This window comes from Silene latifolia, chromosome 11 (genome assembly GCF_048544455.1).
Source record: "Silene latifolia isolate original U9 population chromosome 11, ASM4854445v1, whole genome shotgun sequence".
In the NCBI taxonomy this organism is placed as follows: Eukaryota; Viridiplantae; Streptophyta; class Magnoliopsida; order Caryophyllales; family Caryophyllaceae; genus Silene; species Silene latifolia.
In genome coordinates, this window is record NC_133536.1 from 89,471,425 (window position 1) to 89,488,637 (window position 17,213).

The 17,213-nt window shown below is 41.9% G+C and overlaps 1 non-coding gene across 1 annotated transcript; it reads right to left on the reverse strand.

Annotated features, from left to right (window-relative positions):
- Positions 1–277: 277 nt before the first annotated feature.
- Positions 278–384, reverse strand: LOC141616387 (small nucleolar RNA R71). Its single transcript, XR_012530738.1, has one exon. It is a non-coding gene; the product is annotated as a small nucleolar RNA R71 (small nucleolar RNA).
- Between the last annotated feature and the right edge of the window lie 16,829 nt (positions 385–17,213).

Below are 17,213 nucleotides of genomic sequence, written 5' to 3' on the forward strand. Positions count from 1 at the left end.
GTCCGCCTTCATCCAACTAGTTGAGAGGAGCCAATTCGGGGGAATGCCTAGTGAGGACCCTCATTCTCATATGGAAACCTTTTGCGATTATTGTGAAGCTATCTCTCAAACGGGCGTGACTCAAGACCAAATAAGATGGGTCTTATTTCCTTTTTCGTTAATCGGCACCGCAAAGCAATGGTTGAAGGGTCTTGATAAGGCCACCCTTGGAATAGATTCTTGGAAGAAGTTAGCTCTAGCTTTCTACAAAAAATTCTACCCACCGGAAAAGACTAACATGCTAAGAGCTCAAATTACGGGTTTTAAGCAAAGGGATGAAGAATCTTTGTATGAAGCTTGGGAGCGGTTCAAAGGTATTTGTCGCTCATGTCCTCACCATGGACTTAGCGAATGGTTTTTAGTGCAACAATTTTGGAATGGTTTATATGAAGATTCAAGGAACATTCTCAATATGGGATCAAATGGAATGTTCACCGAAGTTGATGACAATCAAACATGGAACAAGATTGAGGAAATGGCGGTCCATAATTCACAATATAGTAGACCTCGCAAGGCTACTAGAGGAGGAAAGTATGAAGTGGACTCCGTTACTCAATTGGGTGCTCAACTTAGTGCTCACATTGACACAATCAACTTGAAGTTTGAACAAGCTATGGCTAGACTTGAGGAAAACTCAAAAACATCAAAGCATCATGTCAATGCCATGACGGCATCCTCATCAATCCCAAGTGGGATATGTGAGAATTGTGGAACCTTGGGTCATGACTCAAGTGAGTGTAGGGGAACAACCGAACAAGTTAATGCTTTCCAAGCTTACAAAAGTGGTACCCCTTATTCAAACTTTTACAATGAAAACACCAAGTTCCATCCAAATCTCTCATACAAAAGCCAAAATGTTCAAAACCCTCAAACAACATACACTCCACCACCCATGAGAAATCAAAATCAAAGACCCTTTTACAATCAAAACCAAGGCTACCAAAATCAAAATCCATACAATCACCACAATGACCAAGGTTTTGATGTCCAAAAAGCGGTCCTCCAAATGCAAAAGAATCAACAAGAATTTTTCACCCAAATGCAAAAAGATAGCCAAGCAAAAGACACCACCATCAACAACATTCTAGCTCACACCAAGATGTTGGAAACACAATTGACCCAACTAGCATCTTCAAGCTCACAAAGACAAAAGGGGTAATTACCACCTAAAAGTAATCCCCCTAGACATGAAACGGTTAGTGCCATTCACTTGAGAAGTGGTACAAGATATGAGGCACCAAAGAAGCAAGTTGAGGATGAAGTTGTGAAAGCTAGTGAAAAGGAAGAAATTGTGCAAAGTCCCAAAGAAGGGGAATCATCAAAGGAAGAAAGTTCAAAGAAAAATGAAGACAAAGCCAAAGAAAAGGAGCCCATTGTGATTAGACTTCCTTTTCCAAGTCGTCAAGCCAAGCCCAAATTTGATGATCAACTTGGAAAGTTCATGGAAATTGTGAAGAACTTAGAAGTCTCAATTCCTTTCACGGAATTAATCAATCACGTTCCGGCCTATGCAAAGTACATGAAAGATATCCTCACAAAGAAGAAGTCGATCCGGAAACTTGAGACTATCGCCTTTACTAAGGTGAGTAGTGCAATACTTCAAGGGAGTTCACCTCCAAAGTTAAAGGATTCGGGAAGCTTCTCAATACCGTGTACCATTGGCGACACAACGATCAACAAAGGCTTATGTGATCTAGGGGCTAGTGTGAGTGTCATGCCGTACTCGGTGAGTAAAAGGTTGGGAATGGGAGAGCTTAAATGCACCAATATCACTCTTCAAATGGCCGATAGATCGACAAAGACACCATTAGGGATATGGGAAGATGTCCCCGTGCGAATTGGGAAGTTTTTCATCCCGGTAGACTTTGTCATTGTTGATATGGAGGAAGATTCCAACATTCCAATCATCTTAGGAAGACCTTTCCTACACACCGCGGGTGCGGTGATTGATGTGAAACATGGGGAGCTCACTCTAGAAGTGGGAGATGAAAGCATAACTTTTAATCTTGACAAGACCATGAGAGCTCCTCGTTTGCATGAGCCATGTTTCATGATTGACCATTATAGCCGAAAAGATGAAAGGAAGAAATCGGAACTCCAATGGAGGAAGAAAGTTGAAGATGCTCCATTCAAAGAGCAAGTGAATTGTGACAAGGAGAGCTTGCAAAGCTCATCAAAATCAACCAAGGAAGAAGATGATGGCCTCATTGGCCAAGAGAAGAAATTGGGAGAGTTGTCTCCATCTAAGCAAGAGATTTTCAACGATCAACTCAATGAAGTTTGTGGTCTTTGGGACGACGAATTTGAAGGGATCTTTAATCCCTACATTGGGCATGCCATCGATCATGATCAACAACAAGGGCCACGGTCTATTGAGGACCTCTACCATAACAATGAACAAGCTTTTGATTACTTCTTCAAGGTGTTGAGCAACATCAACAACACCTTGAACATGCCCCCTTGACATCTCATCAAGAATGAGAGTTTGGTGGAGTCCTCCCTAAACCACCACTTGTAAATATTTCTAACTCCCTAACTTACTTTTCAATTTTTGTATTGCATTTTTGTCATTTTTGGATTTTATTTACTTTGATCAAAATAATTGTCATGAAAAGAGAGAAGTGAGGGAGGGATTAACAATTTTAATTGATGTGTAGTGCTTTACCTTAGTGTGGGGATGGCAATTGCCTAGGCTATTCATGCCTTAGTAGTGCCCCCACAATGAAGAACACAAGATTTGAAAGAAAGAAAGAAACAATGATAAGGGAATGTGTTTGTGCACGGATGGAACTGAATCCGTGTACACAAGGACCAATCCGAGCGGATTCCTGAGAATCCGCCCGTCTGTAGAAGATCCGAGCGTCCTGCTGAGAAGACGCCCGTCTTGGGCTGAGCTGAAATTGCAAAATTCTTGACTGTCAAAGAATCCGAGCGGATTTCTGGAAAGACGCCCGTCTAATAGAATCCGTCCGTCTTTTGGAGAAGACGCCCGTCTTGCAGCCGAGAAAAACAAAGAAAAATCTCTGGACTAGAATCCGTCCATCCTGCACGAAATCCGCCCGTCCCATCACAGAAGAATCCGAGCGGATTCCCCAGAATCCGCCCGTCTCTAGGCGGGATTTTGAAAATTTTGAAGCTGTAGAATCCGCACGGATTGCGCCCAATCCGCACGGATTGTCCCTGCGTCTTGAAAAATCTCGACTTCTTTATAACCCATCCCACCTTCATTCATTCATTCATTCATTCATTCATAAACACTACCCACAACATCAAAACCCTCATCCTCTCCATCTCATAAATAAAAACCCTCAACAAAATCCACCAAAATCAAATCAACCCATCCTTCAAACAACAAATCAATCACTCCATCTTCAACAACAATCAAAACCAAGAACAAAATCTTCACCCTTTGAGTCGATTTTTTTTCTCATAAAGGCAAAGCCTTTCACCTTCAAATCGATTTGGGCATTCTACAAATTGAAGATTTTTGACTCTTTACTTGGTTAGTTCATCAAATGGCAAGAACAAAGGGAGCAACAAAGGCAACAAAGGCACCAAAAGCAAAGGCTCTCTCTCAAAGGCAAAAAGCTCTACAAGCAAAGAAAGCTTTGGCAATGATGGTATCAACACCAAACTTGGAAGTGCAACAACAACAACAAATTTCTATAGAAGCATCACCTTCTACTCCGGTAATCGATCAACTCTTGCATTATCCGGAGGTAACTTTCATTTCCGATACCCATAGAAATACATTTGTCAAGTTTGCTATGAAACAAATTCAATCCACCAAATTCATATGTAAAGATGCTTTGGAGAAATTGGGTGTTCTTGAACAAACAAAAGCCTTTTTCAATGCCATGGGTTTGAAGAAATTGTTTGAAATGAAGGAAGTAACATACCCCTCCCTTGTCTTGGAATTCTTAAGTTCTTTAAAAGTGACAAAAGTTGAGAATAGGGAAAATATTGAGTTTCGTCTAGCTAACACTAGTAGACGCATTACCTTTCCGGAATTGGGTGAAATTTTGGGTCTTAGCGATGAACCGAAATATTTTAAGCAATATGGGAAGTATGACCCCGAGCCTCTCTGGGAGGCAATCTCCGGGAAGAAATTTGAAGATTTTCATGCTTGTCGTGCTCTTTTGGTCCATCATCCGGGCATAAGAGTATGGCACAAAGTTGTGGGAAATACAATAATTGCTAGGAAAGACACCAATCATTTCACAGGACTCGACTTTATTCTCCTTGAATCAACTTTGAATATTGGAAGAATTCACACCAAGCCTTACAATTCTTTGAGGCTATTGGTTGATAGATGGCTTCATGTTGATAGTGGGAAGAAGGGTACAACCGTTATTGTTAATGGCGGCCTAGTCACGGTCCTAGCCAAGCACTTTGATCCTAATTTCAATAAGGATAACAAGTACAAGGCAAAGGAAGGTGGCCATCTTATTGATATGTCCATCATGATTAACAAGTTTAAGTGGGTTGCTCACAATCCCCTTGACACTAAGTATGGGTGGCTTACTAGTGAGGCTCGATCATTCACTTTACCCGCAAAGATTTGCCGTCTTAGTGTCCACCGGACCAACTATTTACTTCCCCTATCCGAAGAAGCCGAGTACATCATTCAACAACAAAAAGGTGATCATGAAACTCCCTCCTCTTCCATTGTTATACCGCCTTACCCCTTTGTGTATGAAGAGTTCAAACCGCAAGGAATTGAAATTGGAAAAGACTATGTAACTCTTCTTATGCAAGCCATGCACAAGCAAGCTTATGAAGATCGGAAGAATGCTTATTTGGCTCAATATCCTCCTCTCTTACATCTAGCTAGGCAAGGACTCCTTGATCCATCTTGTCCTTTGCCTAGTTGGGCGGATAGAGAAGCCTTATTTCCGGGTGCATCTAGGGACGTGGTGGAAGACAATGAGGTTGTTGGAAATGGTGAAGAAATTGATGATAATATTGAGGAAGAAGCAAGTGGAGATGAAGAAAGAGATGGTGAAGATAATGATGAGCAAGATGATGGAGAAAGTGATAAAGAAAGTGCCAAGGAAAGTGGCAATGTGACCACTTCTCATGAGGGAAGTGATGATGATAATAGCATGATGGAAGACTAGCCTTGGAGACTCCTACTCTCCCACGGTTTGTCTATATCTCTTTGTATTTTATTTTATTTTGATCATTGTTGGTTTAGTCCTAGCAACATCAAAGGACTCACACCTCGGTTCCATTGAGGTGTTCTTTATTGTTCCCATCTTTGAAAATCCAAAATGACAATCTAGTTTCATGCATAGCGTAGTGTGTGCATGAACTATACCCATCTTTGACATTAGCAATAGTGTCTTATTTGGTTTGGGGAAGTTAATGCATACACAACGGGAGGTAATCTAAATTATCCTCTCCGTCATAACAAAAACCATGCATCATGTAGTCTAGCTTAGTGTAGAATTGCATTTAGTATAGAAATCATGCATCATTTTTGCATAATTTCCATCATTTTGGCCATTGAGGACAATGCCCATATTAGTGTGGGGATGGGAATTCTAACACTTAACTTTTATTCAAAAACCATAAAAATTGAAAAATTTCATAAAAATCATAAAAATTTAAAAATTGAAAAATCCAAAAACAAGTTCATTTCCTTTGTATATATTGTCTTGTATATATTGTGTTTGTTTATCCTTGTTCACTTTGATTGACTACGCCACATCCGAGACATGAGGATATTGAAGACCGCATGGTATGATCTTTCCAATCTCCTTTTTCCTCTTTATGTTAATGACTATGTGGCTTTATTTTGATTGATGCGGTATAACAATGTGAACTTAGGATTGCATTTAGTTTATTTGGCATACTAGTTGATAGAATCATTTGCATTAGGATGTGTATATGTTAGTTGCATCATGGCATGTAGTTTGCATGTTAGAAAAATTTTGCGAAACCGTCTACTTGGGAAGCTTGACAAGTGTATATAGGCCCTAGTAGATGCTTTTTATTCTTAAGACTTTGCTTGTTAGAATGCTTGTAAAACACCCTAGGATGTGTCATGCTAGTATCCTTTGACCCATGGTTTAAGGCCTAGTCAAGAGTACCTTGTGGTGTGATAACTCCTTGGCTACCGTTTATTCCAAGGTGACCCTTGAAACCATGCATACTTCTATCATTCATCCATGTTCTACCACATTTTTGTCATCAAAGGGAATGGGCACAAAAAGAAATCAATTTGAGTTCAATGAAATGAAAAGTGAAAGAAAGTTTGCAAAAATGCATCAAATGAAAAGAGGAGCAAAAAAATAGAACTCCTAAAGCTTCAAATACAAGGCACCCTCGTTACTAATTGGGGTGACTTTGAAAATGTTCAAAAAGAAATGCAAAAAGTTGTCAAGTATTGAAATGCCAAAAATCAAAAGAAATGGCAAGAAAGTGTTCTCAAATGTCAAATGCCACAAGAAATTGGGGGGAAAAACAAAAACAAAGCAAAACTCCCAAAGTGAAACTCAAATATCTATCGATCCCTTTATCCATCATATCCATTTTTGTGCATGGTAGAGAGGGGACGACCCTTCTTCTTGTCTAGGCAAGAAGGGGAATTCCGCGATCCTCCAGTGTTTCTAACACCATAGGGAGTCTACTCTTGACAAAAGCATTTAACGATTGAGGACAAAGGTACCCTAGCTTGACACATTTTGGAGGTGATTTATTGGTATCCTTCTAGGCTTAGTAGTTTGAACAAATTGCATCTATGAAGGATTGTGTACCCTTGAATTGCTTCCCTTGTAGATAATTTCCGCCACTTAGATGAGGAAAGTGGCTATTCTTTTGTAGATGCATCCATTACTTGATTTTGTGTGTTTTAATGTTTGGATGTGTTGCCATTTTGGCAAGACCCACCTTGCCTTGCAAGAAGGCATCCTACCTCATGGTTGTCTTGTTGTGAGTTGAAGGGGCGGAGTGAGACCCGCTAATTGTCTCATATCGGCTATTATTATTAGGTTAGGTTAGTATTGGTCCTAGTCTCTGTCACCTCTTTACTCGGGACGAGCAAAGGTTCGGTTTGGGGATATTTGATGTGACCATAATTGGCGCATATTTAGCCCCCGAATTACCATTGTTTCCATGCTTTTTAGTGCCTATTTGGGTCATTTCTTATATTTAGTTCTTTGTTTTGCATATTCTTTGAGATTTTGATCCCTTGGTAGGAAAGGAGTAAGAATCTTGCATTTTCGTGGCAAAACGAGGCTAAATTGATTGTATTCAATGACCAAGCATCAAGGAGGGACAAGACTAGAAGGCCTTTGTACATAGCATAGTAGAAGAGCATTGTTGAGAAAGGATCCTTGAGTCCCCAAGGAAATCCCCAAGGAATTCATGAAGAAAAGGGAAGAAAAGAAGAAGAATTGACGCGCTGCAGACAATCCGAACGGATTGTATACAATCCGCCCGTCCGTCCAGCCCAATCCGAGCGTCCCTCAAAGGAATCCGCTCGGATTCCCCCTCGCCAATCCGAGCGTCTTGCCCAAGGATCCGCTCGGATTCTCCAGCCCAGATCCGGCCGTCCCGACTCCCATCCGCACGGATTTGATGAAGAAACACGTTTTCATTCTTCAAGCTACGATTAGAGAAGCCCTTCTCTCAGAAAATACCGGAGTCTCCTTGCTCAACTTAAAAAGTGTAATTACTAGTTTAGCCCTTAGTTAACCCTAATGCATCCTCCCTAATTTTCACTATAAATACCCCATTAGTCTAATTAGAGGAGCATGTTCTTATTATCAATAATTAGTGTAGTTAATATCAATCAAATCTCTCTTCAATATTGTAATCAAGTATTAATCAAGTTTTAATCCAAGTTTTAGTTCTTTAATCTCTCTCTTGTTCTTACTTTATTTTGGGTAATTGAAGATTATTTGGGTTATTATTGGGAGATTAACAACCTCTCAATCTAGGATTCAAGTACTTCTATTATTCTTGCTTTATTATTGGAATCATTAGTAGGTATAATCTCTTAATCCCTTTTTAATTATTGTTAATTACTTTCATTTATTCATCATGTTTCATTATGTTAGTATGATTGACAACCTTTCTAGCATGATCAATATGATAATGAGTGAGTAGTCTCTTAGCTAGGGTTTAATGGGTGATTAGGGGAAACCAACATGGGGAATGATTCATACTTAAATCAATATGCTTTCATATCTTATTTGCTTGCTTGTTTTGATCTTAATACATGCACATGTTATATTTGATGAAATGCTAAGCCTATGAATCCTTGCATTTACTATCATCTTCTATCCCTTCAACTTGACTTGTAAGACATAACCCAACTCGAGTCTTGTTAGACCATGCATGTGTTGAGTAGGAAAGATTAAGTCGACTTGTAGGTGTTGTACAATCTAATCGATTCGGCTCCGGGACCCAAACTTTCCTAGGATTGTAAGATATAACCCAACTCAATCCATCACAACAATAATTGCTTGCTTATAATTTGAGAACATGTTTGTATGATCATATCTCATGATTTTCCTATGAACCCATGACACCCTAGTGCTTTTAATCAATTGTTTACACCCCTTATTTTATTCATCTTGCTAGTTTATTTTCATTGCTATTTTAGTTTAGTAACCTTCTACATCAACCCAATTTGTGACACCCCTTAGACACTACTAGTTACAATAGAATTCTCATTTCAATACCCGTCCCTTGGGATCCGACCTTTACTTGCCTCTTTACTAATTGTAGAGTTGTTTGTGAAGTATAAATTGTGTTTTGTATCGACCATTGACCAACGACCACATATGCTTAATTGTGAACACGAAATGGCCTCGATCACCCTGGCCAAGCTGAAATAAGCTAATGTCACTGTGCTCTTGCATTTTGACAAATTTATCATCCTCGTATCATCAAATAAACTAATCTGCACCTTCAAAGTAAGCAAAAGCTCATGCTTATTTTCTAAGTTCATTACAAGCTCTTGCTTAGAACAATTATTCTTTTACATTTACTCGAACTAAGCGCAAGGTTTTAATTTCGTTTTTTAAATGAATACGTAGGCAATCCTTCACAGGATACAACCCATTTATTTTAAAAATGTAAATAGAAGGACATTTGCATTGCATTTGGAATTCGACAAGGATAATAAATAGAAAATCACAACGGTTTCATAACCATTTAACCTTTTTTATTTCATTCATTTTCTAATAATAATAGTACTCTACATAATAAAAATAGAAGAGGCTAGGATTCTAAAAACCCCACCTTTTTTATTACAATAATAATAATAATAATAAATAATATAAAAGGACTTGGGCTATTCTTCCATCTTCCCTTTGCCCTTGTCATTCTTGTCATACTTCTTGTCACGACCTCGAGCCGGACGCTCTTGCACCACTTCAGACCTAATCACCAACGGTCTTTCTCGAGGCCTCGAATTCCCATTTTTGCCAACCACCTCTTCCACGACAGGAGAGATCTTCGGTTTCTTCGAAGGATGAATAACTCGAAGCCCGACTTCTTCTTCTCCTTCTGTCAGATGCTTCTCTTTCTCTTTCCCTACCTCGCGCACCTTGTAATCCACAGGCTCGCGCTTCCTCAATCTCTCGCGTTCTTCAGGATTAGTAGCTCTCCTCCACCGCAGATAAGAATCCGACACCCATAAAGCATTAGCGGAGAAATTCAAGAACCACATGTTTCTTTGGGCCCATTTAATGGCCCATTCCCTCCGGCTATCAGTAGTAAGCGTCAGGGCAGTCTGCGGAACGGTATCCAACTTCGGGATCATTTGCCTCATTCTGATTTGTCTCATCAGTCTTTCCGGGAAGATACACACCATGAATTCCAAGCCAGGAATGCGCACGAACCTAGCGGGATCCAAAGAAGACACTCCAGTAACGGATTTGAGGTGCCACCACGGTACGACCCACCTAATCAAAGGACCATCCTCACTCTTCAATTTATTCTTCCAGTAATCACAGACCCGAGTGAAGTCCACCATGTACAACCTCGTCCTCATCGCAATCGAGCGGGCATGGTAAGAAGGAACATGAACTGGGGGCTCGATCAATCGGAGCCGTTCCATATGCCAAACCTACCAAAAGCAGGTATTAGACATCAAAAAAAAAAACGAAAAAAAAAAGAACGAAAAAAAAAGAAAGAAAAAAAATGTCTTTTACCTGCAGAATGACGGGACTTCCCAAATACGGTAGATAACGGTTGGATTTCCTATTATCCAAGCCCAAAAGAATCTCTCCTAAGCATAAGCAAGCTGGGCTCCTACGCAGCTCCATTTGCTCAACAAGGACTAGAAGACGGGGATCATCTCTCAAGTCTTCATCAACATGCCCTTGGAAGACATACGCATGCAAAAGACAAAACCCAAATGCCCTCCGCCTAGCAACATAAGAAACGGTGGGGTCGGCCCTATTTATGAATCGGTCTATGAAGTCCAGCATTCTCACGCCTTTCGAGATAACTAGACAGTCCACCTCAAGTCTAGTCAACCCAAGCAAGTCTCTAAATTTGCTCTTGTACCCCTGCGAAGTAGAAGGAATGGCAGGCAAGTGTTCGGGATCCCACCCACCAACCGCAGCAATTTCTTCAGGAAATGGGCAAATGTCGCCTCCAGGGAACGCAAAAACGTGGTAATTCGGGTCCCAATAATCAAGACAAGTATCCAAGAACGGTTTAACAACCTTGATTAGCCTCAAACTCAACAATGATCCAAGGTTATAGGCACCCATATCATATTTTTCCATGTTCGAAAATTCGTTGGTCCATTCCTTCAAGCGAATCTCCAAAGTATTCATGATGAAGAGTTTATTTTGAGAATTTTATGTAATAAGACGAAGAAGAGACGGAAGAATTATATGAATAAAAGCTCCATCGACGTTTCTATTTATACTAATTTCTGTTTCCAAAAATCTGCCAGAGCAGGACACCTTGGGAACAGGCGCAGCACCTGCTGCGCCTCTTCAAAGGGACGCAGCTCATGCTGCGCCTCTTCCTCAGCTTCACTTCTGTGATTTTCCGCGTTGGATCTTTCCTAATTCCATGACGAATAATTTCCTATTCCTACGGGTTATTATTTTGGTAAATACGTGAGAATTACCATGTTTCAGATTTCCTAATTCCGCGGACACAAATTTCGAGGCGACATCGACATTTTCGCCATTTTACCACGCATGCACATTTTCATTTTAGGAAATAATTTTCATTTTCATTTTAGGAAATAATTTTCATTCTCATTTTAGGAATAATTTTCGTTTTAATTCATTTACATTTCTCATTTAATTCATTTATTTTAGAAAATAATTTTCAATTTACCGAATTTCAACATTTATATATTAATTTCAATTTCTACATTTCTAACTTATAGATTTCTATTTTTTTTCTTTTTTTAGGGGTAACCCTCCTTACCGTCCGGTCATTTCCAGCAAAATTTTTGCATTTTTTGCATTTCTTTTGAGTCTTTTATTTTGCGCTAATTGAGGCCATATGTATATACAAATGAATGTTTTGCGTGATTTCTATGTAAATTTCGGCAGCATGACGGCGTAAACCGTCATCTACCAAACCTGTTCAAAGCTAACCTGCAGATACAAGCGACACAACCCAGCAGCAAAGGCTCTCAGGCCATCTTATATATACCAAACAAAGGAAATGTACAACAAACTGGGGGCTCTCGCCCCAAACAAAGTCCAAAATCAATGTCCAAATGTGCAAGTCTACAAAAGCTACACAAAACTACTACTGGTCGCCCTCCAGCTCCGCAACTCTTGCCGCAAGAGCGGCAATCTCGGCGTCCCGAACCTCGAGCTCCCTCAACAAGCGAGCTGTCTCCTTCCGAGACTGGGTCAACTCTCGCTCCAGCTCGCGGTCCCCCTGTAAACAACATCAAAATTGGCTCATGTCAATCAGTCCAAGCAATTACAAGGCAAAACAAAGTTTAAAATGAAATAGGCATAAGGTTCATACCTGACGACCTCGACCGCCGACAAATGCCTCGACGGCAGTAGCTCGCAGCCGGTTAGCCACCCTCCATAGCGCCACGAACCGAAACGGCGCAACCTGCATTTTCAAAAAGAAGTTCTCAATAATCGAACAAACTCAATCAAATGTGTTCTTACACAAAAAGTTATACAAGTCAGAGGCTCACCCTCCGAATCAGATGCTGCCAATCGTCCAGGCCAGCATCCGTCACAGCTACATCAAAGTCACGCAGCTCGGAGATCGTCGTCCTCCCGGTCACGTCAGTGTACTCGAGGGTCTCGGGGTACTCTGGGGGCACCATGCCCGCCGCCTCGACCTCCTGCAAAGTCAAATATTTTTCATTAATCGGTGATCTTTCATCATAATTCTCAAAAAATCAAGTAAAGAGGGAGAGAAAAGATGCTCACCACTACCGGCCAGTACGCCAACCTCCTGTAAAGGAACGCCGAGTAGTCCTCGCCAGGAAGAAGGAGGGCGTCACCACCGACGCCAGCCAAGTCAGCCTCCCTCTCTGCCTCAGAAGGCTCCCTAAACATCGTCCTAGGAGGATCGACGGGAACCGTCAACACGTCCCGAGAACACTGACGAGCCAAGCGCTCGCCCAAGTACCACATAGGACCCATCGACGTCCTCAAAAGCAGCCGGCTCGAGCTCCTAGGTCGAAGGACCTCAGCCACAAAAGGAGGCGCTCCAGCGTACTCCGCCCAAGGTCTGGGCACCCACTGTGTTAAGATAAATAAGGATCATTCCTATGATCAAAGCAATGAAGAAGCAAATGAACATAAGTAGGATACTTACGCTGTCTAGCTGAAGAGCGTTCACGTCCCGCCGGTAGACGCCGTGAGAAGAACGCTTGCTCTTCGTCCTGCACATCACCCAATCCCTCACCACGGGATAGGCCTTCTCCAGTGGCTCCGTCCTCTTGGGCGCGAGGCCCGGGAAGTAGGAGTACACCCACGCCTGCGAAACAAGAGGGTCAATAACGATCATTCGTGATTTGATAAAGAAGGGAATTGATTTCAAGTCTCAATGAAGGTTCATACCTCCAGCAGTAGTCTAGGTCCGACAGCACCAGGAGAAGTCCCCTTCTCCATCAACTCTGGACGAACCATGGCCCTCATGAAGCGAATGAGGACCGCAGCCGCAGTGATGACCCGGTCCCAACGCCCTAGGGAGCTTAGGTCAGAAAGGAAGGGAAGAAGCTTCGTCGACAGCCTCTCTCCCTTGTCTCCGAGGTAAATCGAAGACAGAAACCACCAGAGCCACAAACGAGCCCTCTGCTCAGCTGTACAGGGAGGAGGAGCCGTCTCCCTCCCATCAATCGTCACCAGCGCCGGGATCTTTCCCGCAAAGTAATCTCGAACGTAGGAGCTGGGCACCAAGCCCGGCACTGTGACAGCCTTCGGCGACAAGTTCCAGCCGATCAACCTCCTAGCCTCGGCCGAGTCCACCCTCATGGCAGTCTCCGGCCACTCCACCTCCTCGGTCCCACACGGCAGACCAGAAATCATGCCGTAATCCTCCAGAGTGACTCCCACCTCACCAAAAGGCATGTGAAACGTGGAAGTCGTATCCCAGAATCGGTCCAAGAAAGTGTGGACCAGGCTAAGGTTAGCCCGCAGCTTCCTCTTCGCGATATCCCTCCAGGCCTGCACCAAAGGACCGAACGCTCCACGCTCGATCATGGCGCGCTCCTCTACCGACAGCCGCTCGTAGTGCTCCATCGCTGTCGTGTAGCCCGAGAACGACCTGATGTTCCCGGCCTCCTATTGTGATTTGAAACAAAAGCTATCTTTAGTTTTGAATGAAAATCGAAAAGATATGAGCAAATGAAACGAAAGAAGATGAATAATGAGTAGTGAATTCCTATTTACCAAGCTCTTCACCGTCCTATAGGACAGGTGACCCTCTATAGCCCACAGCAAGTGTCTACTCTCCTAAGTCTCAGCCCACCCAGGAGCTCCTCTCAGCTGACGACCTCCTCGCCCAACGTTGGCCCATCTCGGGGCCTCCTCCTTCTCAACAGCCTCCTCCTCGTGGACCTCGTCCCCAGCAGCCATCACCGCGGCGGTGAAGGCATGCTCTAAAGCCTCCTCGACAGTAGCAACGTCTATCTCTATGGGAGTCCTCCCAGAAGTAGAAGCCACATCAACTGTAACATTAAAGCAAATTTAGGCCGCGTCGCATGACGACAAGCCTTTTCTTGCAATCTTTGGCCATATTCTCACCAACCCGATCACTCATGTGGTAATTTGGGTCAAGTCAAGCCTAATTTGAAGCCTAGTTCCGGGTTCGAGTCGAAATTTCGGCAGCATTTCGTTATAATGGCGATTATGCCCTTAAAAAGTGTCCTGAAAAAGCTGTCACAAATCAAAATTCCGAGATGGTAGAAAGTTTACCCATCATCCAAGGGTCCCAAATATCAAGTTTCATCGCAAATGGGCAATCCTAAGGCTATTTTTCGAAGCAATTTACGGTTTAGCTGTGAAACCGTCTCAAATTTCACTCAAAGGCTCAAAACTCAACGAAAATTCGAGTCAAATACATGGTTATGTTCCTTATACTACCAATTATCCATTTATAATGTCAATTTGACAAGGCAAATGCATTTGGGGGAAAAGCCCCAAATTTTCGATCAATTGGGTCATAAACCCTAATTTTTCGATCCAAAATTCGACAAACATAGACGATTAATGCAAGAATGAGACACATACCTCGATTAGTCATGATTAATGCAAGCTTTTGGATCAAACCTTGGCGGAAATGATTGATTTTTGAGAGAGAAATTGGAGGATTTGTATTTCGAAATAATGAAATGAACCTTCTGATTATCGCGTTTTTACGCAGAAAAGACACTTTGGGGAATAGACGCAGCAGGCGCTGCGCCTCTTCCAAGAGATGCAGCTCTTGCTGCGCCTCTTCCTTGTGTTCCCTCCATACGAATTTTCAAAAATTCGTTATGAGTTCGTTATTTGTGGGCCCATCTTTGGTGCGCCTCTTCCCCGATGCTATTTTATCCTTTTGGTCCGTTTGACGATTATTTTTCGTTCCGGCCCGCATTTACCAAGCCAGCAACGGACTGTTGCATACCATTTATTTCTTCCAAGACCTTTGCTTGTCGCAACGAGTATTTTATTCCTTCACAGGTGTTTCGACACGCCTTCATTATGCTCCCCAACGAGAGTAAGCGGATATACTTTCCCTCTCAAAACCCGGAGATTAACATCTACCTAAGCAGATTTCTCCTCAGCAGTTCCCGCCTGTGTCCTGCTATTTACTTATTTCTCGAAGACTACCCAAGCAGTTTTCTCTTAGCAGTTCCCGCCTGTGTCCTGCTACTCACTTTATTTTAGCCCTCACACATGACCTTCGCTCCTTAGCTGCCATGCACCTCCGGAAGCATTTCGAGAAGAAGTCTCAGGTATGGTCTCTTCTTATGGCTGGCGAGCCTCCTTACGTAGTCTAATGCACTTTAAACGACCCTCCCCGATAGTCGACAGACTCTAAAATGTACCCGACGACAGGTCCTTGGTTCAGATCCCTTGAGCCGCCTCGCGTCGCCATAGTCGTCAGGTTGTAATCTTCGATTGACCTGATGGCTATACTTTGACTTTCGCCTTGTCCAAGCCCCAGTCAAAGTGGGGGCTCTGTAGATACCTCATTTCTGCACCTCTCGCAAACCACCCGGTGATGATTGGGCTGCATGTTTGGTACGCGGAACGATTTGTGACAGTTCCTAAGATTATCATCAAGTGATTGCTCAAATATTAATGTCTACCTCTTAGTTGTCATCTACGTGCCGACACGGTCGTTTTGACAGTAATTAGAGTACATTTAGAGTCCGAGTCTAAAACCGTCTCCATTTTCTGATAATCGTTAAATCCCGAGTAAGAATGTTCTGGAATGTTCCGGATATTTCTATTCCATATTTCATAATTTTCATCTTTGGTAAACAATTTCCCGTAATATTCACATAAGATATTAAGGAAAACCAAATTATTCCGTCCTACCATAACTCAAACACGTAAATCTTTCTTCCGCAGGAGGAAACCACTTGGGAACAAACGCAGCAGGTGCTGCGCCTCTTCCCAGGTCCTATTCTGCAAAGTTTTCGTATCTCTTTCATATCTTTCCGAGATTCACTTCCAAAGACTCTCCGAAAACCCTATTCCTTCACGTAATTAGTATAAATAGGAGCCGTCGCTCCTCATATTTCTCACGCGAGTGTCCGCCCTTCTCTTCTCCCTTTGCATTCTAGACTTTTGTTCTTACTTTTTGGCGTCTACGTGCTTGATCTTTCGACCACGTAAGCTCGGATCCTTCTGAGTACCAGCCTCGTTTGCATGACTGACCAATTTGACCAACTACACAATCAATCAACTTAATTAATCTAATCGTTTTCCTCTTACGAGGGCACTTTCTTTGCATTCGCGTCGAGCATCACTAATCGATATCTTAGTTCATCTCGTTTCGTCAAACATGTAAGTCTGAGGGTGTAAATCTCTCTTTTATTTATTGTATTTTAATTATTGTATCATCTATTGTAAGGTTTATGTCGAAAATATCATTAAAACCGATTTCTAAACCATGCTTTAAAACCCCCTTTTTACGGATTTTCAGAAGACAAACCGTCGAGAAAGGACGCAAAGAATCGCCGCGCCTCTTGAAGGAGCGCAGCACTGATTTGCGCCTCTTCGTGAGGCCGCCAGCGATTCTCGCTTCCTTTCTTCTTCCTTCGTCCTCTGTAATTCGTCAAAATCTTATTTCTTTTATTCGACTCTTGTTAATTCTTCGTCATAATAGCATATATTTCACATGTATATTATTCATCATCATTAGTAATTAATTCATCATTATAATTCGACTTAAATCCCTTATAATCTCATATTTGCGGGTTTTCGTCATTAAACTCAATCAGGGTTTTAGAGATTCAATTCATCAATATTGAGTTTCTGTAATTCGATCCTTTGACATATTTTTCATCTGTTTATTCACGTATTCGTCATTGATTTGTTACTAGTTTATATTGTTTAGTTAAATTATATTTGTTAATTATCCAATTAGCCATTCTTTCGTGTAATTAATTCGTTTAATTCCGTCTCATCCATGTTTTATTGCTTTTATGACCATTAATCGCATGTAAATAACCTATTAATCACTTTCATCCGAGTAAATAAATTAATCAATCT